This window comes from Balaenoptera musculus, chromosome 3, assembly GCF_009873245.2.
Source record: "Balaenoptera musculus isolate JJ_BM4_2016_0621 chromosome 3, mBalMus1.pri.v3, whole genome shotgun sequence".
Classification (NCBI taxonomy): Eukaryota; Metazoa; Chordata; class Mammalia; order Artiodactyla; family Balaenopteridae; genus Balaenoptera; species Balaenoptera musculus.
Window position 1 is genome coordinate 34125083 of NC_045787.1, and position 26828 is coordinate 34151910.

General features: G+C 42.7%; 1 protein-coding gene across 1 annotated transcript in view; it reads left to right on the forward strand.

Moving 5' to 3' along the window:
* Positions 1 to 5568: 5568 nt before the first annotated feature.
* GHR (growth hormone receptor) overlaps positions 5569 to 26828 on the forward strand; it is a 277695-nt gene continuing 256435 nt past the window's right edge. The window contains exon 1 of the mRNA XM_036849228.1: positions 5569 to 5655. The gene's annotated coding sequence lies outside the window, so the exon portion shown is untranslated. The remainder of the gene's footprint in view (positions 5656 to 26828) is intronic.

Consider the following 26828-nt stretch of genomic DNA (forward strand, 5'->3'; position numbering starts at 1 on the left):
ATAGAGGATAATCACACCTTCTTCATGGGACTGCTGTGAAGAAAAATCGACATAATTGCTGTGAATGTGCTTGGAATACTCTATAGCGTTAGGAAAATGTATGAGAAAAAAATTTATGAAGCAAATTTAATTTCAACAGACATTCTGATTTATTATTTGCCTACAACAGTTGAGACCTATTTGACTTAGCTCTCAAATTCTTTGATCCAAGATATTATGAGTTCCTCTGGTTAACACGTCTCAGCCTTCACCTGGTTCAGCAAGTGCTGCAGAGGGCCAGTGACCTTGAGTAAAGTTCTGTTACCCTGCAAGCCCTCTCTCTCCTCAAGGAGTTCTCCAGCAGTTCCTCCCCTCACCTGACCTTTCCTGGTTTCACTGGGTAGACAGTGGGTGGTAGGCAGGTCTGTTCCTTTCGCATGCAAAGCGTTCAGTATTCTTCCTCTTGGGTTTTCATTATGCCCTGGAGAAGTCTGATTAGTAAACTAGATTGATAGTTTATTTAGTAGTTGGAAATACTCTGTGTGCCTAATTTCTATAAAATTGCTATGAAAAACTTTTTCATACCTGCTCAGATCCCTTTCTCATTCACATCTTTTTTTTGCTTTTATAGTCCCACCTCTTTTAAAAATAAAGAGGATAGAAGGAAAGAACCAAGCAATATGTGAAGATAAAAAGTAGGAGAGGATTGGGGCTTCCCTGACGGCGCAGTGGTTGAGAATCTGCCTGCCAATGCAGGGGACATGGGTTCGAGCCCTGGTCTGGGAAGATCCCACATGCCGCGGAGCAACTAGGCCCGTGAGCCACAACTACTGAGCCTGCGCGTCTGGAGCCCGTGCTCCACAACAAGAGAGGCCGCGATAGTGAGAGGCCCGCGCACTGCGATGAAGAGTGGTCCCCTCTTGCCGCAGCTGGAGAAAGCCCTCGCGCAGAAACGAAGACCCAATGCAGCCATAAATAAATAAATAAATACAATTAAAAAAAAAAAAAAAAGTAGGAGAGGATTGAATATGAAAGAAAAGAAGGGATGGAAATGCCCTGATCATGGTAAGGTTGCTAAATTCACTTTCTTGGAGTGTAGGCTGAGTGACAACAGATGGAAGTTGGATCAGAGCTGGGGGCTCCCACCACATCTACTGGACTCCAAGGCTTCTGCCATTTCCATTACTCCAGAACACCTAGTTGGAAGCTCATGGCCCTCCTCTATCTTGTGGTGACCATAATGGGATTGAATTTGATACTGGGAACAGCAATTTATGAAGGATTTTGATGAATTGGAGTGTATACTAAGGTGGAGGTCCAGCATGGTGTAGGGTCTGGAAACCTCATCACATGAAAAGCAGTGGGAAGACCTGCATGTGTTTGGCCTGGAGGAGGGGTAACTTACGGTGAGACATGCGGAAAGTGTGTCTCATGAAAAAAAGCAAGTTTAAATTTCTAATTTTTCCCTATGTGCTCTAGAGATAGAATCAGGTATAAATAATAGAATAGCAGATTCTGGCTAAAGTACTCTTAACAAATGGTGCAGTCACAAAATGGAACTCGGTTCCCAACGAGGGAGCTAATGGGTTACTCATCAATATAATTATCCAGACAGAAGCTGGAGGACCATCTATCAGATGCTTTTTAAAAACAAGCTTTTGCATTTGGTGGGAGGATAGAGAAAATAATCTCAAAATATTAAAAAAAATTTTTTAATTTTTACACTTAAGTCATTTAAAGGGGAACATTCATTCACGACTCTCTGTTGAGACCTATCTTGTTTGGCTCCTTTCCACCCACTGGCTGCACATGGATGGCATTGCCCAGGTCCTGAGCTTTTCTGGGGGTGGCTCTGAGTCCACTAGAGAGAGTCCAGGCAATCATATTCCTTTCAGTTTTTAAGAGCTCTGAATCGAAATACCTATTTTTTGAAATTCATAAAATAAATGGTGATTTTAAGCTTTAGTTCTGGCTCTGGGACCACCTCATAAGTCTTGGCTAAGAATTTCCAGATCATGAAATAGTTTTTCCCCTGTTGCCTTTCAATAGAGGAAAGAAAAGGTAAATACATTCCTCAGCTGTTTCCTTTCCTTCATGATTCCCCTGCCATCTTCTCAACCAAGGCAATTGAGGGCGGGGGCTGGGGACAGGCGTGGGGAGAGTCAAGGGTGCTCTTCCAGGGTGTTCACAGCACCACATGCTCAACTCCACAATATGCTGCTGAGTCCTGGGCAAGGAAGGAATTCCCAGCATTCTTCCACCTGTTACCTGGCTTTCCTGAAACCCTTATCCTACTATAGTTTCCTTTGAGCAGCACTTCAGTGATTTACCTATTTATTATGTTTATTATTGTTCACTGTCTCTCCCAAATAGAATGTAAGCCCCATGAGGGCAAGGTCTTTGTGAACAGGCCATGTAAGTTTTGTTCCCTGAGGCATCTTATGTTCATAGAACAAACCTGTCATGGTGCAGGCTCTTCAGCATTTGTTGAAAGAACCTAGTGGATGGGAATTCAGTGTTAGTTTTCAAAAATCTTTTAAAGTAGGTGTGCTTTATTTCTAGAATCTTACTAATTTTACCAGTAAATATTGTATTAGTTTGGATCCCCCAGGAAAACAGGACCAGTAGGAGTTTGAGAGACTACAGCAGTAATCCAGGTGAAGGACTATGGTGGTTTGGACCAGATGTTAGGCATGGAGGGGTCAGGAAGTGACCCGATTATGAATGTGGAGTGTGAGAAAATGTGGAGGATGGCAGTTCAGAGCTCTGTATAAAGATCTGGGTTTGAGATACAAATTTGGAAGTTCTACATTTTCATTCAATTTGGTTAAGCATTTACTGGGCATCGTACCATTTGCTGGGCACCAACGTAGACATTTTAGGTACAGATACTCAGAATATATAGTGCCTCCCTCAGAGGTCTCATAATTAATGGGAAAAGTAGACATATTAGTAAAAACTGAAAAATTTAATACAAGTAGGTATAAAGATCCATGAGGATGCAGATGCAGGGATAGTTAATTAATTAATTCCACCTTTGGGAAAAGCCAGGCACTAAACAATTGAGCTGGAATTTGAAGGTTAAGGAGAATTTCCCTATATGGTCAAAGTAGGATATTCCAGGCAGCAGGGAAGGAATGGTAAGTACAGTTTCACATTTCATAAGGTAAATGTACTTAACATGCCTTAACTTGTAGCAACTTAGTTAATTCAGTACCTGATACATTTCCCCTCATAATCTGGAAAATATAAAGAGGCAAATACTACTATAGACCTATACATGATCATATATGAGATCAGAGGATCTCTATTCATGGGGCTTAAAAAGGACTGCCTTTCATGTAAGTTGCAAATTTATGTCTGGTTCCCTAATTTTTTATATTAACCAATGTTTTCTGTGCATGATGACCTTTCTCCCAAAGACGGAGCAGTCAGCTTCCCTGTCTCACAGAATGAAGGCTCCAGATGAACCCAGAGGAAGAAAGAAGGTAATCTTTCTTTGCTAAGCATGGCCCTGAAATCATCTCAGGGCATAAACGATAGAACTTAGAAAATATTTTGTGAGTCCCTCTGGCACCTGCTAGAAGATTCTCTGAGCTTGAGGGTGAGGGGGGCGGGTGAGAATGAGAAGGCACAGAAGGGATATAAAGAGAGAATTTGGCAGTGTCAGAGTCTGAAAGGCCAAATTGGAAGTTCATCTCAGAAGGAGTGGAGTCAGCATTCGTGGACTGCCTGTTCTCCACTTCTGCCACTGCTGCCCTTTCAGCCAGCCTGGCAGTACTGACCACCCAGCAGGTGTTCTGCCTGCCTGTGCCCTAATCTCTATGTGGGCAATTCCCCTTTGAAAAACTCCAGACATTGGTAAGCACTCCTACTGCTCTAGCAAAGCATGGAACCCCAGAAATCAAGGGATTAGGGGCGGTTCTTAGGGAAAAGAAGCCTCATTATATTTGAGTGGGATACAGCTAGAGCAGGACCAGTTCAAGATCAACACCCATCCTGCCTCCTGCCTCAGGATGGGACAGTGTGGTCCACACCCCTACTAGAATCTTCCCCCCTCCTTTCATTCTGGGTGTCTTTGCCTTGAACAGTTGGGTTGTTGAGCCACAGCTGAGCACCAGAAAAGACTCTAAGGAACAGAATTTTCCACTTCTTTGATTCCTTTAAAAAGAAGGGTATCTTATGTGACATCTGCTGCCCGAAGTCTTTAGTACTATGCTCCTTCCCAAGTCTTGGCCTCCCTGTACTATTTTCCACGCCCTGGGGATTTTTTATTCTAGTGCTAAGAAGCTTGGTTTCTTTAAGTTGTTGCTTAAACATTTCTCTCTGGGTATATATATTTGGCTTTGTGTCTGGGAACCCTGTAAAAAAAATGTCATTTAGTAAGCCGAATCTGTTAAATAAATGACGTTACAACTGGCTGTCAGTAATAAAGTAAATAGTGAAAAGATAGCATGATGGGCTGCTCCGTCAGATCTCAGACAACCTGGAAATGGACTTTTGAACTTTCTACTCAGAAAAGCATGTGGTGACTGGGAGTTTGATGCTTTAACAAAATGACAGGCTTATGCAGAACGATATTGACTTTCTGAAGCACTTTGACAGCTTCTTCTCTCACTTTCTTTTCCCTGCAGTGGAATGAGGTGGGCAGGCCCGTATTTGACAGAGGTCCAGCGCAAGGCATTTAAAAAACCACGTTCCCTAGGCCACACACAAGTACAGTTCTCAGGCCGAGGTCTGTGTCTGGACACCCTGCTTCCCTGTGCTCCAGTTTCTGAACATACCCCTATTCTAACATGTCTCGTGTCCTTGGTAAATTACTTCATCTCTCTTGCCTCCTTTTTCTAACCTCTGAAGTAAGGTCCTTTAACTATCTTTTCACCATGCCCCAGGGAGCAGGAGTTTGGAAATTGGTTGCAGGTGTAAAGAGGCAATGTTCGGTTTGCCAATTACGCTTTTCAAGCTGTCTTGTCCGTTTCCCCCCTCCCTCCCCCCCGCCCCCATTCCAGCAGAAAGCTAACCTTTCTGTAAGCGTTCCCTTGAATTTGTTGACTGCATTTAGGTTCTTTTAGGTCCTGCCTTCTTTTTGGGAACAGGGGTGGGCGGAGAGGAAGGAAGTGTCCTGCAACTACCAATATTTTCCTCTAGGAGGAGCCGCGCAGCCCAGATGAGAGTGACACGCACCAACTCCAACTCCTCGCCGGGGAACGCTTCATCCCAGTTCCGCGGAGTGCTCGGCCAGAACTGCGCTCGGCCCCTCCCCAGCGGGTCTCGAACCAGCCGCCCTGAGCTCCCGCTTCCCCTCGCTGCGGCAGCCCGGGTCCCGAGGGCGGCGGGCCGGGCGCTGCGTGACCCCTAGTGAACGGCACCCGCCGGTTCTCACCCCTCCCCTCCCCTCCCATCCTCCCTTCCCGTTTCACCCCTCCCCTCCCCCCTCCCCAAGCCTGACAGCCCGGGAGCTGCCAAGCAGGGCGCAGCCATGGGAAGAGGAGGCGGTCTAGGGAGCGGCGGCGGCGGCAGCGGCGGCTGCTGCAGCGGCGGCGGCGGCGGCGGCTGCTGTTGAGCGGAGGCAGCGGCGAGGACCCCGGGCTGGGGCCGCGCAGGCCGGAGGGCCCCGCGCCCTCGGCCCCAGCGCGGCCGCGAACCGCGCTCTCTCTCCGGAGGCGAGCCTCAGAGGTACTGGAAGGGAGCGCCGGAATCGGGCTCTTATTTTCCCCATGTTGTGTCGGGGGGCCTGGGAGTGGAGCCTGGGACGCCAGTTGTTTATGAAAGTGGGGATCTGTCTTATGTATTTACACGGATAATTTTTGTCCTGGTGACTTGGGGGTTGGCACTGCTCCCCTTCTCTTCACCAAGAAGTTGTTTTCTGCTGGTGGGTAGTTGTAACCCGATCCACGCTCTGGACGTGTGCGTGTGTGTATGTGTAAGTTGGTGGGGGCGTCAGGGAGTTGGGGGTGACAGACGAACCATCCCACGCTGGCGCCTGCTCCCACCCGCGTTTGCGGTGCCCGGAGGGGCTTCCTCCGAAGCCAGTTTTGTTAAAGTCTTAGAAGTTTTGCGACTGTTTCTGTTTGACATCATCAGCCAGCCGGGCTGGGGCAGGAACTGCTGAGGCTTCGCTGCTAAGCGGGGAGAGGTCCCTGGCTGCGCCGCGGGAGGAGAGGGGAGGTTGTTCGGCTGTGCGCCTCTACACCGCGCGCTCCTTCCCAAAGCGCACCACCCTTGCGCGTTTCTGCGGACTGCAGCCGCGCATTGGCACCGGCGGAGCTGGGGTCAGTTAGAGTCACGGTCACCAGTCCCCATGAGCTGGGGTGGGTGGAGATCGTGGCGAACCGAACTCCTCCAGCCCTGAACACACTCGTGGTTATGAAATCAACCAGGCTTAAAGTTTTGACAGAACTGCCCGAGGCAAGAGAGCCGCGCGGGTGAGTGGGGTAGCGACGGGTCTGGGGAGAAGACTCTGACGGCTCGCAGAGGGTGCTGGGCAGGGTCACCCACTTGCGGGTGCACAGGGAAGTCTGTTTTGGGGTGAGTGCTTTATATATGAGCCGGAGCGGGGGGTACGCCTGCTGGGGCCATGCTGTGGGAGTGGGTGGCCCGGTGCAGGGTCAGTGGGCTGAATGGGTGTACGTGCGCGCTGTGTGTGTGCGCGCGGTGTGTGTGCGCCTGGGGGGGCGTGTCGGAGCCTGAGCCAGTAGGGTGTGCAGGGGGGTTGGGGGGAGGAGGCCAGAGAGGTGCCGCCCGCCTGTTTGTGCCGCCAGGAGACCTTGGAAGGGACAGGGAAAGGTAACGGGAGGCCAGAGGGTTGGGAAGTCGCAGGAGTTTCTGTACAGGATTTAAGTACCACGGACTTTAAAATACTAATCCCTTTGCCTACGAAAGGCTGGAGGTGGAGGTTTCTGGAGCTCTCAGGAGACCTGCATAGGAGGACGGAGGAGACGTGTGAATGTGTGGGTCCAGAAGCCCGGAGACGCGGACCCAGGTTGGATCCGTGGATCTGAGATTCCCAGGGTACTGTTGTCCACAGCCTCTGGGGTGTTTAGACTCCCTGGTGTGTGTGCCTGGGAAGGCACTCATCTTTCCTCACAGTGGCAGTTCTGTGCCCTGAGCAGGTGGTGTCATCTTGGAAGTCCTCCTCTCTGGGGTGCCAGGGTATAGACCTTGGAGGTCTATAGTATTGAAACATTTCCAGAAATTAAAATGCTGGATAGGAACGAAATAAAATGATTTAGTAGGCAGAGTTGTTGGTTCCATCTTTTCTGTGATTGAGGATTCTTTTTCCTTTTGAGAAAAACAAAGCTCAGTGTTCCCAGATTAGATTTCAAGGGGTCTGGTCATTTGTGGTTTCCCTTCAGATGGACTTTAGATGGAGCTGGAAGGATGTGTTTTAAGCCCAGAGACCACTGGAAACTTCATTCGTAGCTTAAGTATGTCCCATCTCTCATCTTCTTCCACCCTTGTAAACTTTTTGCTTCACATGAGTCTAAGGAAAGTTGGTGAGTCAACATTCAGCTTTTCTTTTGGAGTAAATATATCACAGTGAAATTATAGCTTGGGTCTCCTGAATGGCACGGAAAACTAACACTTAATGGGCAGAGGTGTGAAATGAAAATCTATAAATACATTGACAAAGCAACGACACAAGTGCATTTTTTTTCAAACTGAGCATAACTTTGCCTTGCAAATATTTGTTCTAGGCAGAGTTTGGGGCTGTGTTTTTGATTGTTAGTTTTTAAACAGCAGACTTCACATCATAAACCTCTTAAAAATGGATTCTAGACACCTTTTCTGTGCTATCTCTGGTGCCTGTGTTAACAGATGTTTACGGTGCTTAGTAACCTATGGAATTGTGTTGAGTATCTTGTTAGCTCAAGACAAAATGTTTATAGCATAATGTAATAAATGAGCCCTAGCTGCACTCTGCTTCTGCTAAGCGCATGAAGCACCCCAGCATGGAAACAAATCTTGAAGTTGGTCCAACTTGGCGAGCCTTTTTGGCTATCTGCTGGTAAGCGTTGTTAATGTAAAGATAAATCTGAGTGATACACTGAGAATGTGGCACAGCAAATTGTTTAGCTTAGAAAAAAGGCATGGGTTATATTTTTTAAATCTGCTAATCTTAAGCCTCTCTGGTCATTCTGCTGGTAAATTGCACAATTCTGGAGATTTGGTTTACTTTCAGGGAAGACATTTTTTAAAAGTATGTCAATAATGAAAATAACTTCTAGTTTTTAGTGTGTTCACATGCGTCCATACAAACCATCACTTTTTCTTCTTAAAAAAGAAAACCCTATAACATCTGTGGTAATGACAAATAATATGAATATTCAAATCACGTAATCACTTTCTGAATCTTGAATTGATAAGAACTGAAGTTTGGTAAGGCTGAAGTCAGACCTCTGCTAATTGGGTAAACAAGGCAACACAGGATGTCTTTTTGGCAAGTGATTTTTTCCAACCCGGGACAATATAATGTAAACAATATACTCAATAACATGGTTGATTAGTATGATCACCGACTTTATAGGTAACTCTCTATTGGGGCAAGAACTTATACTTCAGTAGCCCTCTATGTTAGTGGGCCAGCTTAACCTCTCCTTGGAAATAATCAGATGGAAATCTTGCTTCCTCACTAGCCAGTCCATTCTAGGAGAGATTTATGTTTAGAAAGTTCTGCCTGTACTGAATCAACACTTTCTTCTGCTCACTGGCCTAGTATTAAGTTGCTGGAGCCACACGCAATGAATCTAATCTCTCTTCCCTTTAAGTGCTGTATTGGAAAACAAACAGTATGCTCCTTCTTCCTGGATTCTTTTTTGCCTGTTCTTGGAGCTATTCCTCACCCACTGTGGGGTACCACCCTTTTCTGCCCTGACCAGTATGCCCTCGAGTCCACATTCTCTCCATCCCTCCTAATGTACGTCATCGAAAACATAGATGTGAAATCCTTAGTCCTGGACTTTCTATATCTGTTAAGTCAGCTTAATATTCATGAGCTGTTTTAGCCATCTCATTACACTGTTCACTAATCTCAAACCTGTAAACAACTCACTCTTTTCAGATTGTTAATCATCCACAGTCAAAACATTATGATAATAGTTTCAAAACATTTTTTCATGCCTGAACTCCCAATAAATCTGTGGAAAGTATAGTACTGTGCAGGTAAATAGAATTCTACATGCAGTGAAGACAGCTACCTAATTTCTTACCATCAAGGAATACCAAGCCCCAGAACAGCAGAAGTAGAATGTTCTGAAGACAAGCAAATTGCAACTGCATGTTACAGACAGGTAGAGACTACATTGCGAGGTATTCTTTTCACGGACCTCATTGTGTCTGTTTCCACGAGCATGAGTCAGTACTAGCAATCAGCATTTACTGAAGGCTTGTTCTATCCAAGTCCTGGACACTGTGCCATCTGGCGCTAAATGAGGTGGAAGTACATCAGACAGAAATGCTTCTTCAGGCAACTGGGATTTAAGGTGTACATACAGGACATGAACTGAGTCAACAACCCCATCTTCCTCTGGAGGTAAATGCCTGCCAATGCCGCAGGGAAGTCAAGAGCAGGTATATCTGGCCGTCAGCCCTAAGGGAGTTCCCTGATGCTCCTCACTTCCCAAGTCCTCGCCTTGGAGTAAGGAAGCAAAGCTGGTATATACAGGACACACAGGGGAGAGGGTGTGCTTCAAAGGCAACCACTTTGGGACCCATCAGAGCTCAGTTTGAGTCTGAGCTTTACCACCAACATGCAAATTAACTCCTCTGAGACTCACTTTTCTCCTCTGTGAGAATTCTAATGCCTACCGCCTCGGGCTGAGGCATTTCCACACAACATCTATAGCATTTATGGCCTGTACTCCGCATTAGACACCTATCTGTTATGATTGATTTCTCTTTTGTGTATCCGTCTGAGGCTTCTTGACTAAATTATGAGTTTCCCAGCTGAGAATCTGACACAGATGAGAATCTTCTGTCTTCCTGCAGGAAATGTTTATGGTTGACGATGATGACAATGTTGTTTGTTTCAGCAAGTCTGGATGTGAAAGAAATGACCATTTCTTCTCGGCAAAGAGAGAAAACGAACCTGTGATATAGACTGACATCTGGGCCTATCAGAAGGCCCTACTGTGTGCACAGACCTTCAGTCAGGACAAGGGGCCAATGAGAGTCTTGTGCTCTTAGATGAAATTGTCCGTGCTGTCCCCCTCGTGTGTGTGTGTGTGTGTGTGTGTGTGTGTTTGCAGTAAGAGTCGTCACTCATCCCCCTTGCATATTACATTTGCTTCTTTGCTTTATTCTGTTCTCATTTAAAGGGAGGAAATAATCAATGATAAAGTGCACCTTTTTAAAGTTCAGAAATCAGTTTCACTACTCCCTACCTCATATCCACCCTCCCCCCGCCAAAAAACAATTATCGTAGACCCACTGATAAGTATTTGGACATATAAGTTCTAAACCAAAGTTCAACTTTGATATAAGAAACCTGCAAGTTAGGATGGCATCATGGGAAATAATAGTAAACTAGGGTGTCAGGAAACCTGGGTCCCCTCTAAGCTCTGCCTCTAACAGGCTTTGTAATTGTTGCAAACTACTGAATTTCTTGGGTTTCATATTTCTTACACATTAATAACAAATAAACAACAACAAAAAAAGAGGAGTAAACAAGATGACCTCTTAGGATTCTTTTCAGGGCTATGTTTGAATCCATCAAATTATTGAATTTCTCTCTTCTCTCAGCTCTTTTGGGGCTTTGCTTGAATGTCTGTGGGAACACCTATTTCATTCATTTTCAGTTTCATGGTCTACTTTTTACATATCTGTCTTCCTTGCTAGGCTGTGGGTTTTTCAAGAGCAGAAAATAAATTTTATTCATTTTTATATTTTTCCACTCTGCTGAATGCTGTAAACATAGCAGTTGTGGGAAAAGTGTTAGTTGAATTAATGTGGGCTGCTTTGGACAGTCAAGCTATAATTTATATCACTTATTTAACAATATACAACAATTTTGAATATAAGCATCAGGAAATAGTGTTTGCTGATTCTTTTCCCTTACCATTAATTTTTCTTTTAGTCAATGAAGTAAAACAGTTAAAAATGTAATCACACCTGTGCTTCCAGCTCCTGTTCTACACAATACCAGCTCATCACCGTCTGGTGCAGGAGGTCTTTCTGAAGTAGTTTCTTTCCTTTTGTTGTTGGTTTTGCTTTGAGCTAAAGAAAATTCCATGATGAGTACCAGACTCTTAAAAGAAGGATGACAGAGAGGGTCATTGTTTAGTCTCAACTTCTTCATTGGGTGTTTCTCACTACCTTTTAATATAGGTAAATGAAGCCTTAGGTCAGGCACAAATTTCACTTACTAATGATTCATAGGAAGACAGTGATTTTTGTCAGAAATTGTTGGGCTGTGTGTTTTTAATTAGCATCTCAACTTACCTTCAAATATTCCATTCCAAAATCAGTAGATAATTTCTTCTACAGAGTCCTTAAAACTTCCAGATGTGTTTACTGCTCTGATTAGGGCTTGTGTCTTTTGTTATTGACTAGACTTCGGTCAGTTTTCTTTAGAAGAATATCATTATAATCCCAGTGAATTATTCTTCTTATATTGTGAATTCGTTTAAACATAAACAAGTCTATTCCCAGCTGGCTGGGCTTCTAAGTGGAGAGTGTATCCTAGGGAAAACACTCACTTCATGGAGATTTGGCGCCGGTGGTAGAAAGCACCCTGATAAATCCCTCAGTCAGCACTAGAACCAAAAGGGCTTGCAAATTGAACAGGTGCTTTGATGTATTTATCTATGGTGGACAGCCTGCTATGCTAGACATTTGCTATAATAACTCCTTGATTGTATCCTCAGTTGTTTATCAAATGAAACATTTAAAGTAGTATATAATTAAAAACCTTAAAAGAGGCATCCCTCTCTGTTCCTTTAGTATATTAGAAATATGATAGTCACTGGTACAAAGAAAAACTCTTTTTTTTTTCTCGTTTAAAAAATGTACTTTATCATAGTAAGCATCACATCCATCTTTTTTATCTTTGAGTGGCCATATAAAAAAAAAAAGTAGAGTGAGACCATTACAAAACAGAGGCTTACATAGTTCTCTCCCCATGCTCATTAAAATAGAAGGTGCTACCATGATGCAGAAAATAGCTCATCTCAAGTTTGATGACGGCTGATGAGTCTTCAGTCAGACTGCCAATTTTGATTGCTGTGGTTCAGGAAATCAGCCTTTGTCCTTGGTCAGGATGATGGCATATGATCCTACTTCACCCTATCAGCTGCTTCTTTGGACATCTTCAAGCTATGTTATTGTTATTCCAGAAAATCTCAATTTGGTAAAGCAAAGTAAAGAGGAGCCTTGAAAAGCATATATGAAGGAGAAATAAAAAGATTCCTAAAGACAAAACCTCTACAGTGGCTTCTTCCCAAAGGAGTAGAAGAAAATACCAGAATCCCTGGACAAGATGATGATGACTGAAGAAAAGACACCATTTTTATACCTAGCAAGTCTGAAATATTAAAGAAAGAGCAGCAAAATGAAGAGGAAGGATTTCTTTCCTATCAGCAGTCAGTGTAGCATCTTATTTCCAATAGGGACATTGGCAAAACAGTGCTCTGCTTGTCATAGAATAAACATTCAATAAATATTTTATTAATGACGTTAGTATGTAGTAAAACACAGAGAGAAATTGAATTGTTGACAAGAAGTATGTGGAGAGTTGGGGACAAAGGGACGTGGATAGGATCGGGTGATAACTAGGATCGAAGCTTGTAATGCAAATTTGGTATATTTCTCCTTAGATTAATGATGGCACCCAAACCTGATGACCAACTTTCCAAAGTGGATCTTGTTCAGGGCCTTGGAAACATCTAGAAGTTTTTAATATTTGAAGCAAGACGGAGACATTTTGAATTTTTCTGTAGGACTCAGTAGGACTGGGGAGACACATCCAGTTTGCCAGCTCAGCATTCCATTGAAGGGATATCCTGTAACCTCCTTTCTCATTGCATAGTCCAGAGTTTGTCTTTACACCTTCATGATTCCACTGGACCCCGTTCCTGCTTGAGCTCCTAATTTGTTGATGAAAATTTGGTGAGGTGGGATTTCTATAACTTTGGGAATTCTCTATCTTTGATATATATTTTATTTAAAAAAAAAAAAAACTTTTGACTGTGGGAAATTTTACATAAACAAAGTAAAGAAAATAGTATTTTGAGCCTCAGGTACCCATTACTCAGCTTCCAGAGTCATCAATATTTTGCTAATCTTCTTTCATCTTTCCACCGTGCCCCTGAGTATTTTAAAGCAGTCTCAGACATCTTGTCCTTTCCTTTTGTAGATGTAAATATTATACTTTAGGATGCATATCTAACAAGTAAGCCTCCTATTTTTAATAACTGGATGGTCTGTATTTTATGGAGGATAGAGAGATAATACTTTATGAAAGGACATTATCCTCTTCAGGCCTGACTCTGTGATATGATGGAGGTGTGATTGTGTGTACACACACATTTATACACATACACATCCATGTAGGACTGGTCCTCTTTTGTAACTCAGGCCCCAGCTCAAATATCACCTTCTCAAAAGGACTTCTCTGACCCCTAGCTAGAGTAACCTTTCCCCAACTAGGTCATGCTATCGTATAACCCTGTTTTAGTTTCTTCACAGCACTTATCACTATCTAATATTATCTTATTTATTAATTTCTTTTTCTATTTTTTGTCCCTCTCCACCAACAAAAATGTAAGCTCCCTAATAGTAGAGACCTTTTCTGTTCACTTTATATCCCATAGAAAATCCTTCGTAAGTTTTGGTTGAATGAATGCATTTTAGTAGTTAATGGAAGTTTTGTTAGCATTCTTCCAAAAATTTATTTTCCTTCCACACGTCCAAAAATGCATGACTTTCATGTGCCAATTCCTAGTGTATTTATAATTTGGTGAGATTTCCTCATGGTATGGAGTGAGGGACCAAAGATAATCCAGGTTAGTTATAATATCTCTCCATAAATGACCTTAAACTGATATATTCAATAGCCACTTCACTTGATCAGCAAATATAGTTATGAGTAGCATCTCGGTTTGGATTTCTCCCAGAAGAAAGCCATAACACAAGGATTCAGGTAAAAGTTTATTTGAGAAAGTGAAAAAAGGAAGCGAAAGGAGCCAATAAAGGGTGTGTTATGAAGCAAGTTACCGTCATTGGCAACTGGAGTTTGTCATCTTCCTGGAGAGATTTTGGGAGCCCAGGCAAAACACACACCTGAGCCCTCTCACCCAAGGTTGAAAGAGTTTGAATAATTTACCCACCAACTTCCATCAGTCACTAATTCCTGGTCACTAACATTCAGGAGGGCAAAGCAATCTCGATATGCAAGAGAGAACCTTCAGGCAGAGAAATACAGGTGCTGGCAGTTAGAAATTAGGCAGTGTGCCCTATTAGGGGTAAGAGGGCATGGTTGGGGAAGGGACAGGCATCTTGCATTGGATAACACAGTATGATTTTTTAAAATAAACTTTTTATTTCTCCACTTGCCCATCCCCTATCCTTGGTGCCTTTTGATGGGCATGCAGTCTTTGACAAAACTGTATTATGAAACATGCATGGTATATTTCTTAGTAAGCTGGATTAACTGTCAGCCTTGGATCTGTGGAACATTTTCAGAGCCTAACTAACAATTGTAAAACCTGTTATCTTGATATACACATACATTGACCATAAAGCTCATCAGAAAGTTACCCCATGCTCTAATAATAAAGTTTTGATCCAGGACCAATTATAGGCTTGGAAGCAAAGCACCTCTATAGAGCAGGCATTAATGTTGTGTAATAATTCAAATATTTTATTATTTTATAATGTGTTTAAGTCTGGATAGTTAACCTCCATTTCTGTCTTTCCATAGTTACTATACTTTTTTTTTTTTTTTTTTACATATTACATGAAGGATATGGACTATTCAGTGAAATCTTTGACTGATCTTTATACTTTCAATAGCCCAACTGAAAATTACCCTTGGTTGCCTTGGAACTTGGGGCATAAAATTCAGAAGAAATTTTTATAAATTATTCAAGCTTTGACTCTGGGAAGATAAACAACGTGGATATCTAGGCTAACCAATGCTTAAATTCCTCTAACCTCAAATTCTAAATTCAGAAAAGAATAGGCTTTAAGGTTTTTTGTTAATTTTTGCTTTGATTACAAGTTGTTGGAAGCTTAGAGTTAGTATCTAATAACACAATCTATGTAAAACACAAATTATTGGCTCAGAATGAGATCTAACTTCTAAGAAGATACAAAGGGACAATCATGTAAAAATGGTCTTTGTTTTCTTAGAAGGAATAAACAGGGATTGATTGAAAGGTAATCCCTTCAGATTCTAATGTTTAAAGCATTGCACATTTTTAAAGGAGAAAAAGCATTACCTTTCAGATCACATGTATGAAACTGTTTACTTAAATGGCTACCTTAGGTTGGCATGGTTTTAAACCATGACCTTTAATCAAATAGTCAAAGGACCATTTGACCTTTGACCTTTGTGTTTGCGATACAGGCACAATCTGTTAATGCAGATTTACAAACTGTGCTCCAGCAAGCCCCCTCGGGGCCCTTGGGGTGTCCAGAGCAGAGGGCCAAGCTGGCTGCACTGCATGCTTCCCACCCGCAGAGTGCCGTGCTTTCATCTCTTGTATACACAACACTTCTGAGAACATTTAAGTTGAAGGAACAGCCTCTGTTCTTTAAAAAAGCAGGCAAACAAAAATACTTAAACCGTTATATATTTCCTTATTTTGTTTAGACTGCTTTTCTGACCACTTCTCTTTAGGAAGCCTTTGAATTTCTAGAGGAAAAACTAGCTTTTCTATGTCACATTAGCTTTTCTATGTCTAACTTCAGATTTACTTTCGTAACAGTGAGATTGTAAGCTCCTACAGGGCAAACGACTGTGTATTCTTTACTCGGTGGGCACTCAGTAGTTTGCTTCACCAATAACTGTTGTATGGGCAACATTAAGGAAGTGCTTACTATTACCAGGGGCTATTCCAAGGCCTTTTTTCATGTTATGTTATTTAATCCCACACAAAACCCCCGTGAGCCACCTGATTCTGCATTTGGTGAAACTATGACGTAGGGAAGTTAAATTTATGCAAGGACCCACAGCTGTAAGTAGCACGGTCAAGATTTAAACACAGCTCTTCCTAATTCCAAATGTGGCCAACTCCCATGCTTCTAGCCACTGCCTATGTGGTGGTTTTAAAAATATGTCCACAAATTCTTTGATACTCTTCCTATCAAGAGGTGGAGTCCAGGTTTCCCTCCGTCGGAGTGGGGGCTGGACTTAGTGACTCATTTCTTTTTTTTTTTTTTCAAATTAAGTTAGCAGCTTACTCTTTTTTTTTTTTTTTATAAATTTATTTATTTATTTATTTTTGGCTGTGTTGGGTCTTCATTTCTGTGCGAGGGCTTTCTCTAGTTGCGGCGAGCGGGGGCCACTCTTCATTGCGGTGCGCGGGCCTCTCACTATCGTGGCCTCTCTTGTTGCGGAGCACAGGCTCCAGACGCGCAGGCTCAGTAATTGTGGCTCACGGGCCTAGTTGCTCCGCGGCATGTGGGATCCTCCCAGACCAGGGCTCGAACCCGTGTCCCCTGCATTGGCAGGCAGATTCTCAACCACTGCGCCACCAGGGAAGCCCTTACTGACTCATTTCTAACGAGCAGAATAATGTAGAAGTGAAGATGTGCAACTTTGGAGACTAAATCATTCAAAGGCACTGTGGCTTCTGTCTTGGTTGCTCTGTCTTTTGGACCGTTCATGCTGGGGGAAACCAACAGCCATGTTTTGAGCTGCCCTATGGAGAGGCCCACATGGAAAGAAAGTGAGGGAGTCCCATGGCCAGTGTGGAATGAAGAGCTTAGGCCCCCAACCCAGCAGCCAGCGTGAAACCGAAGCCTCTTCATAGCAGCCACCATAAGAGTGACCTTGGAGGTGGAGCCTTCAGCACCAGTCCAGCCTCAGAGTGACTGCAGTCCCCTCCCTGCCAACAACTTGACTGCAACCTTGTGAAAGACCCTGAGCCAGAATCACCTAGCGAGCTTCTTCTAGGTCCCTGCCCCTAGACTGTAAGATAATAAATGCTTGTTGTGTTAAACTGCTAAATTTTGAGTTAACTTGTTATGCAGTAGATAGCTGCAATAGATAGCTAAGGCAGCCTAACACTGCCTTGATCATTAAAAAAATAGTTTTAATTTTATTAAATCTTAAATTTTGAAATGTTGATCCAGCAAGGAGAAATTTTCCAGGAAAGTGAGTAGTAAAATATTAATGCCCTGTTAACATAATAGTTATAATGACTTCCCTGGGATTTGGGATTTTGTAATTCAACGGACAACTGCCTTAAAAGTCCATGATTTAAAAGGAAGGGTATTAATAATAACCACATTGTTGAAGAGAGCATTTTGAACTTTTAAAAAATTCTTGTGGGAAAACTCAGGAAGTATTTTGTTTGGTAAGTTATCACTCAAAATCTTAAATTGTCAGGAGCACGCTTGCACTTTACATTATTTAAAGAGGGATATAAAACAAAGTTGAATTTTAACCTCTTACCTAGTGATTTCACTCAACTTTTCAAAGGGGGTCCTAAAAGCTCATAGGTCAAGCCGTGTCTTGGTTTGCTCTGCCTGCCAAATTGAATTAACTCTGCTTTATGGCCACTTGGCAGTTTAATAAATTACTTGGACTTTGATTAATATCTTTTGAGCTTAAGCCCAAGAATTTGTATAAGACTTTGGGACATAGTACTGTAAACTTATTTAAAGATGGACTCTCAGAGCTGGAAGGGATAGGTTAGTGTTGGTTTTAGTACATGTATAGGTTCTGAATTTGGAGCATTTTAAGATCCTTATGGAAGATCCTAAATTATTTGCCTTTTTAAAAAATATGTGAGAGTGATTTTTTTCTTATATATCTACCAAGTAAGTGATTTAAGTAAGTTAAGGAATTCATTCATGAAGTGGATATGGCTAGTTCTTGTTTGGTTTTCAGAACGAATTATAGAGACACTGGTTTTCCTTCCCTACATTGGAGAACACAGATCAGACCCTGCTAGTCCTTCCCTTTCAAGGTTTTTTCCTCCATGCAGCCTATACCCTGAAAAAGTATTTAAAAAATACTTTTTATATTGAACTGGACTTGAAAGTTTATGCTTGACCTTGATTCTGGGTTTGTGCTGCAGGGGAGGATAAAGATGAATATTGATAGCCTGAGTATAGTATAAAGATCCGTCATTACTAGAATTCATTCATTCAGTCACTCACAAACCACGCCTTAATTCAGTCTATACTTTGCCCAGCAGAGCAGGAGACTAGGTACTAGAATACTACCACATGGTAAGCAACTCAGACATAGCCTCTGCCTCACAGGAGTTCATGGTCTAGAATGGAGGAGGACATTAGCCAAGTATAATTAAAAACAGTTTTAAGTACTATGGAATAAAAGTATAAGGAGACATGATTCAGGCTGGGGCTTGGTGGTTGGGGAAGGCTTTCAAAAGAAGATATTTGACATCTAAAGGCGTAGAAGTAGGAGGAGGAAGGAAGAGCAATCTGGGCAGAGGGAACAGGAGCCAGAAAGGTACCCAGTACTGTTGAGAACCGAAAACAGTCAGTGTGGCCAGAGCCCAGAGAGCAAGGAGCATGGCCTAAGAAGAGGCCAGAGGAGGAAGCAGGGACTGTATCTCACATGGTCTTGCAGGCTGCATTGTAGTGTTTATCAATAGAGAGGGAATAGAAAACCATGGAAGGTTTTGAAGCACAATGGTGACACAGTCAGGTTTGCATTTGAAGGCGGTCACTTGGCTCCATAATGAAGGATGGATGGAGGAGGAGTGGACAGAGGTGTTCAGGGAGATGGGTTCTGAATCTGTTGCAGGCCAGAGGTGTTGGTAGCATGGGCCAGAGTGGTGGTGATGAAGATGGGGAGAAGTGGAGAGATTTACTGTTACTTATGGTTAATAGATATACCACTTATTTATGAAGGAAAGTAGACTGGACTTCGTGCTGACTTGGATATGATTGTGTGAGGGACGCCATGGAAAACTCCCCGGTATTTGGCTTCTTCAGGGGAACGGGGAACACTGGAGGGAGACCAGGCATAGGTTAGGAGAAAGTACTTTGGTTTGGGGCCATTTTCAGTTGGAGGCCTTTTTAAGACATCCGTTAGGAGATTCCGTGTGGTCTTGGTCCTGGATCAGAGGTGTCTGGAGGTATAAATTTGGAAGTCAGGGGTTTAGACACAGGTTTGAAGCCACAAAGTTATCACTCTTAGCTCACAGAGTGAAAATGGAGTGAGAGAAGAAAGCATAGCTCTGAGCCATGAGGAATTCCAACATTTAAAAGCCACGTGGAGGAGAAGCTGACAAATAAGAATGAAAAGTGTGACAGAGAAGATGCTAAAGTGTCATCTCAGAGGCCAGGGAAAGAGAATCATTTAAGATGTTTCTGAGGGGTAAAGTAAAAAGGGCCCTGTAAGTGTCCTTTGGGTTAGTAAAACGATGTCTGGAAGGACTTCAGGGAGAGCTGGGCTGGTGTAATGATGGAGCAGAGGCCAGAATGAAGCGTCCTGGGGAGCTGGGGGGAGTGAACAAAGGGGCACAGTGGTTAGAGATAGCTCAAGACATTTGGCTCTGGAGGGGAACAAAAGGATGGAGCTTTAACTAGAGGAGGAAATAGCATTAAGGGAGAGGTTTCTAAAGTTAGGAGACCCAAGCTTGTCTAAGGGTTGATGGGAAAGAGCAATGGGGAGGATGAGGGTTGAAGTGAGAGAAAGGGTGGGTAATCAATCATGCAGGATTCCTAAGAAGATAGAAGGGGTTCCACTCTGAGGACAGCTGGAGGAATCAGACAGGAGAGAGGATTCCTTCCCTTCTGCGCTAGGAGGGAAGAAGGGAAGGGTGCAGATGCCGAGGTGTGGTAGCTGCAAGTTAAAGGCGTCTCTATGAAATGGCTTCTTTGAAAAGTAGCTGAATGGGAGAGAGAAAGGGATGGCATCCTGGCAAAGAAAGGAAGTAGTTTCAGATTTTTGAGGAGGACAGAGAAAGCTTGAATATATGAAAGGGAGTAAATTAGTAAAGCTTAGTAGGATCCCTAGTCATTTCTTGAAGGCCCAGTTGAGGCTGATGGTCACAAATTCATGGTGATACACTGTTAAAAAGAATTATAAAGTATTTGATGCTTTCTGGAGGCATTCAGCCATTGCCAAGCACAGGGAAAGTGGGATCATCTAGGCCTAAGGTTTTGTCAGAGAGCTGTGATGAAAAGATGGCAGCAGCAAGGGAGCCTCTGAAATGATCAACCAGGAATCTAAGCTGGTTAAGAAAAAACAGTTAAGACAGGAGAGAGAGAGAGAGTAGAAGTCAGAGTAGTTGATTAAATGTGATAGAAGAATAGAGGTCAGCGATCAGAACAGGATGCCGCACCCCAGAACAAAGAAATTTGAATCTTTAAGGGTGGGGCCCATAGATGATTTAAAGCTCACTGGTGATTCCAGTGCTTTTTTTTTAAAGGAATATAAGGATGTAGTGTAAAAAAAAAAACCAGGAATATGATGAAGTGATTGTTTTTAAGCCCATAATGATAAAAGATACTAGCAGCGTGAAATCAAGATGAAGACACAATTAGAGAAAGCAGTCAAAAAAAGTGTGCCTTTAAAATAAAACAACAACTCTAAAGCCATGCATTTCCTTCTTCCCAGATTGAAGTCATAGGTCTTGCCCTCTTGCTCATTCTCTTTGATGTTAGAAGTCCACAGCAAAGAAGGAAAAATTATAGGGAAGCTAGTACAATTCAGGACAAATTATCTGGTGTTTTGGGATTTGACTGATGAAAACAGGAACTAGAAACATGGTAATTATTTGTTCACTACAGTCTCTTTGGAGGGACAGCACTTTGGCTCACTTGGCATGGGATGGCGTCAGTCTGGCTGCAGAGGTCTGAATGTGAGGCTTGGGTTCCTATAAGGGGCCTGCTTGGCCCTCAGTTAGCCTAGATCCTTGGACTCAGTGGCTCTATCATGGTCCACTCACCTTGCAATGGTGTCAGAATTTTATTAATTGAAATCACATATGAAAGTATAATACATTAATTTTTTTCCTGGAATTCAGTAATAAGGATCGTCACTGCCACATTTTTTCAGTTCAGACGACTCACTTCTGTTCTCTACATATTAAATAGAAGGTCATTGTATAGTTAACGTCTGGCTAAGTGGAGTGCTTATGAAATGTACAGGGCTCATAGGCATAATGACTGCCTAAGAAAGCCCAGCAAATCTAGCTAGATACTCCTACCCCCAGCCCATGGCCCTTATCTGTCATTCCATAAATTTCATGTCAAGGGCATTTTCTAGAGAAGATGATCATAAGAAGTTTCAGGTAGACCTGAAGCAGGTTGTGAAAACTCTGGCATGTTTTACCATAGTATTAGGGTTCTCTGGAGGAACAACAAATAGGATGTGCATGTACATAGGAGATTTATTTCAAGGAATTAGCTCACACAGTTATGGAAGCTAGCAAGTCCAAAATTTGCAGGGCAGGCTGGAGCCCAGGAGCAGAGCTGAAGTTGCACTTCAGATTCAAAAGCTGTCTGTTGCAGAAGTCCCTCTTAACTCTGGGAAGTCAGTCTTTTGTGTCATTCAGGGCATCAGCTGGTTCGATGAGACCACCCACCTTCTGGAAGGCAATCTGCTTAAAGTCTACTGATTTAAATGTTAATCTCATCCAAAAACCCTCAGAATAGTGTTTGACCATGTATCTGGGCACTGTGGCCCAGTCAGGTGGATGCAGAAAATTAACCTGACACCAAGGCGGATTATAGCACTGTCTTCTCTGGATTCAACAAGAACAAAAAATACTCAATCTAATTAATCATTTGTCAAGTGCTTCATATACGGCAGGTGCTACGTAGAACATAAACATTACACTACAAGTTTGGTTTGGTCTTTGCTGGGAATCATCAGCATTTTGCTGTATGTATTTTTTGGCACTTTGGTCTTATAACACTTAGTTCTGGGCAGATAGAAAGCACACAGACTGCTCAATACCGGTGACAAGAGACTTTATAATGATGTGTTTGAAGCCAAAGCTTTGTGAAGCAAGACACCACAAGCAGTTAATAGATTTCCATTTGACAGTAGCTGTAAACATTAATCAGAAGAATCACTACAGTGTTCAGCTCATACACTGGTTGCAGCAGAAGCCAGAGCTGTAGAAGCCCTTGTTTATCCTCCTTTAGCTCCGTCTCACCATTGGCAAATCATCTTAAATAATTGTCGTTCTGACCACTCATGCTCTCAAAAATCATCTTATTAGCCTAAGGACTGATTTTCAGATTCCTTAGCCTGGTATTTGTAGCCCTGTGATGTTAGCCCAACCTACTTATCCAACTGGATCTTCTGCCGAGCTTCAAGCTGAACTGCTCCTTTGCCCTCAAAATAACTCATTTGTTTCTGCCCAACAATTTTGTTCATGTTGTTCCCTCCACAGTGGCCTTTCTCTCTCTTTATTTTTTGCATCCTCTCATTCTACTCATCCTTTGAGGCGCAGCTCAAAGGCCACAATGTCAAACTCCACAGTGTCTGCTCTGATCCTTCTGCATCTGCCCCATTTCCAGCTACAAGCTCCCTTGTTCCTTTTCCCTGGCACTTCACTGGCGTGTTTATTAAGGCTCTCACACTTTCTCTCACTTGAGTTTCTCACGGGCATTGCCTTCCTGCATATGGCGTGTATTCAGGGTCGAAGTCCGCAGCTTCCCCGGTAGCCTCGCTACAGCGCCTTGCAGATGACGAGCGTTCTGCTCTGTGAGATCTTGTCGAGAAAAATCAAAATAAGGGACCTAATATGTAAAATGTCATTATGATTTACATTAAATTCATCAAGGAAAGAATTTTGGTTGATTTTTTTTTTTTTTGCATATCCTCCACAGCAATGTGCTGGGCCATAGTGGGCATTCAGTAATTAGTAATTGATGGATTTATTCTGTATGTGATAAAGTTATTTTGGATGCATTCAGACTAAAGTAGAATTGATGATACAGGTTTCAAAAGGTAACATTATTGCTGATGCACATTATGAGGGCACTATGGTATCTTTTAAAGTCCAGCAAATAGAAAAATGAGTCAATCATGAGTCAGAATCATTGATGGAATTATGCCACCATCAAGCTCTAAAGGACTGGCGCTGATGTCGATAGAAAATACCCCACTCTGAGAGCACCCATAGCTAGCTTTCGGTACTGAACTAACAGTGTGAGTGCGTTCTTCTGCTGGGGAAAAGACTTGGTGGTCCAGTCATCGTTGTGGTTTTTAAAATTTTTTTCATTTATGAACTTGATATGACTGTGATTTTCTGTTTCCTCCATCTCTGGTGGTGAGTTTTCTTAAGATATTCTTGATTTCTCCTGATTTAAATCACAGCAAAAGAGACTTAGGTAAATATCAAGAGAGACTGCCTATGACATCTGATTTGAAAAGTGTACTTCAATCAACATTGACTTTGTCATACATTATGTTGAATAAGGAGGGTCTGACTTAAGCTCAGTGTGCTTTAGAGAAGAGAGCATATTTGTGTTTGTTGGTTTGTTTTCACATATTTTAAGGTCCTTATTGAGATATAATTGACTAATAACATTGTGCAAGTTTACAGTATACACTGCGATGATCTGACATATGTACACACACTGTGAAATGGTTACCACATGAATGTTAGTTAACACATCCATCACTTCACGTAGTTACTTTTTTGTGTGTGGTGAGAACATTTAAGATCTATTCTCTTAGCAAATTTCAAGTGTACAATACAGTATTGTTAACTATAGTCACCATGCTGTACCTTAGGTCTCTAGGACGTATTCATCTTATAACTGAAAGTTTACACCCTTTGGCAAATATCTCCCAGTTTCACTCAACTCCCAACCCCTCTAGCCAGCATCCTACTTTGTTTTTATGAGTTTGCCTTTTTTAGATTCTACAGGTAAGTGAGATTGTCCAGTATTTTTCGTTCACAGGAGAGACTCATAATGGAGCAGCTGAAGCCAAAGCACTGATAAGCAGAACAGTCACAAATAACAGTAGGCTCACCGTGAGTGGAGCCCTAGTTGTCACAGGAGGCAGAACTGCCCGGACACCCACTTTTGTCTGCTTATCCGCACAGGTGGGGCAGCAGCGGTTATTTGAACTCAGCAAACCTGGGTTCCATACTGTGTGCCCGCATGAGCCAGGCACCAGGGACGTGATGAAGAGCAGACACGGGCTTTGGCAACACATAGCCTAGAGGCATTTGATTACATTCACAACTAACCCCATGGGAGGCAGGAGAGATGGAGGAAACAGAGACCTATGGTCCTGGAGAGTCAGGGAAGGCTTCTCAGAAGATATGCCTTTTGAGCCCATTCTTGAAAAGCACCCCTCCCCCACCCCGTAGAGAAAAGGGGAAGGGGAGTTCTTAAAGGGACAGCTCATAGGGAACTATAAAAGAAGATGGTGTGTTAGGGAAATTTGATAAGTGGTTTTTGGTGGCTGGACCAGAGGATATTTGAGGGTAGGTGAAGGGAAATGAGGCTGGAAAAGTCGGTAGGATTCATACATAGCGTCAGGGATCTTGGACTTTTTCTGGGTCCCGGTAGGTAGCTGCCCCAGAATTTCTTATGTAGGTAAGTGACATGATCAGATTTGTTATTTTAGAAATAAACCCGTGGGTAAGCAGTCACATCCATTCCACCTGCCTTCACTAATCAAGGTTGTTTGAAGACTTGCCTGTCCTGAAGCGGCACCTAGCCTAAAGTTAGATGTTTGCCAGAGTTATTTTCCAGGAACTTGGAGTCAGCAACATCTATTTTGAGCTGAGCTGGTTAAGACTGGATCGGACCACCGACGCTGGGCATGCTTAATTGTCTGCTCGGTGACCTTTTGACATCGGAGCACCGAAAACGCTACCCTGCAAAGGTGCAGAGACCTGTTGCCTAGTTACGCCCGTGCAGAAGGATGATTCCCGCACCTTTTTCCAATCACCTTCCCCCATGCCTCCCACGCCTCAGACCACTCGGCTTCTTCATTCGTGTCCCATAAATACCCCAAGCCCCCTTGCCTTCAGGGAGACGGATTTGAGATTTGTTATCCCGTCTCCTCGCTTGGCTGCTTTGTTAATCAACCCTCTCTGCCGCAAACCTCGGTGTCTCAGCGTTTTGGTTTGCTGTGCGTCGGGGCAAGACGAACCTGGTTCAGTGACAGCTCACTATTAAGAAGAAAGATGGTTGGATTGCACTGACTGACAGGGCAGAGGTGTATTTTTTTTTAATAATAAACCAATAACTTGTCTTACTCTTGCACAATGAGTAGGATTTTGCCAGCATCTTCATAGGGTGAAAGGAAGCCTGGTATTTATCACCAAATCTTTTGAGGTAAATGTAACACAATGCTATATTCCATTTTTTGAGGCCAGTTATCCACTATAGTGTGTGAAGAGGAATAGAAGTGCAGACAGACAAGGGATTGCGGTGGTTCTGTGACAGGGAGTCAAGAAACCAGACAGGATATTTAAGCTATGGCTATTGGTGTTGGCAAGGGTTCAGCTCCAGAAAAAATAAATACTCTGAGTTAGTGGTGGTGATGAAAGTGACTTAAATAGAGTGGTCTGTTCCTTTTTGTGCTGTTGTAGGGAAAGGAAGCTTTAAACCCAATGAGATGGGCTCTTGTGAACAGCTTATTCCTTCTATTTACAGCTCTTTACTATTTACAGCTCTTTGTCAACAGTGATCTAAGGATCTTCCCCTTAGATAGCTGAGACCTCATAATTTGTTTCCTCTGAAATGTTTCTAGTCACTGACATTGCTCTGTAGAAAATTGATTATTGAGCTTTTAGGGAACTTTATTCCCAATTTATTTGGGAATAGAACTTTGAAAATCATGAAGTCATTTATTGATCAAGTGTTTATGGAGACGCTGACTTACTTCAGTGGTGAGGGAGGGACTGACCAATCCTTTGCCTTCGTGGAGTTTACAATCCAATGCAAATGTTGCATGATAGTCACTAGACCTAGTTTTTGATGCTGCAGTCCTCTTTTTCCTAACACTTCTCCTGAGGAAGCAATTGAAACTTTACAGATGATATATATTGGAGCCCAAACTCCAGTTCATTGGCAAAAAAAAAGTAGCATTTATATTAGAGTTTTGCTAATAGCATGTTGGTAAGAACCCATGTTCTTTCTCTCCTGCTAGCTGCAGGTTGCTGTAGTCTTTGGGCCACTATTTCCTCATCTGTAGAATTCATAGGTTAGACCAGATCGGTAGTTTTCAACTCTAGCTGCTGATTAGAATCACCTGAAAGCTTACCCTTGCCCAATTGAATCAGAATTGCCAGTTGGAAGAGGAGGCGGATGTGTATTTTTAAAGCTCCCAGGTGATTCTTTTTTTTTTTTTTTAAAACCAGGGCTGAAATTCACCAGATTAGGTTGGAGGTCCCCACTGGAATTCTATAGGTGAGTTTTCTATGCACGTGGGTATGGAGCTTAAATAATCTTTTAAATTAGTTGTCAACATAAAAAAATTCCAGTTTCTCTTGGAAAAATGGAAAGATTGGGCAACAATTGGGCTTAAAATTCTGAGTGGTAAAAATTCAACAAAGTAAACCCCAGTTTCTACCTGGCCCACTTCGTTTATTTGTGTTGCCTTCCTGGGCCTTGAAGACATTTTCATTTGAATTAGATGATCTCGAGATGGTCTCTAAAGTCTCAAATTATTTAAATTGCGTGTTTCCAAAGCAGGAAAACTAGTGCAAATAAATGGCACCTTT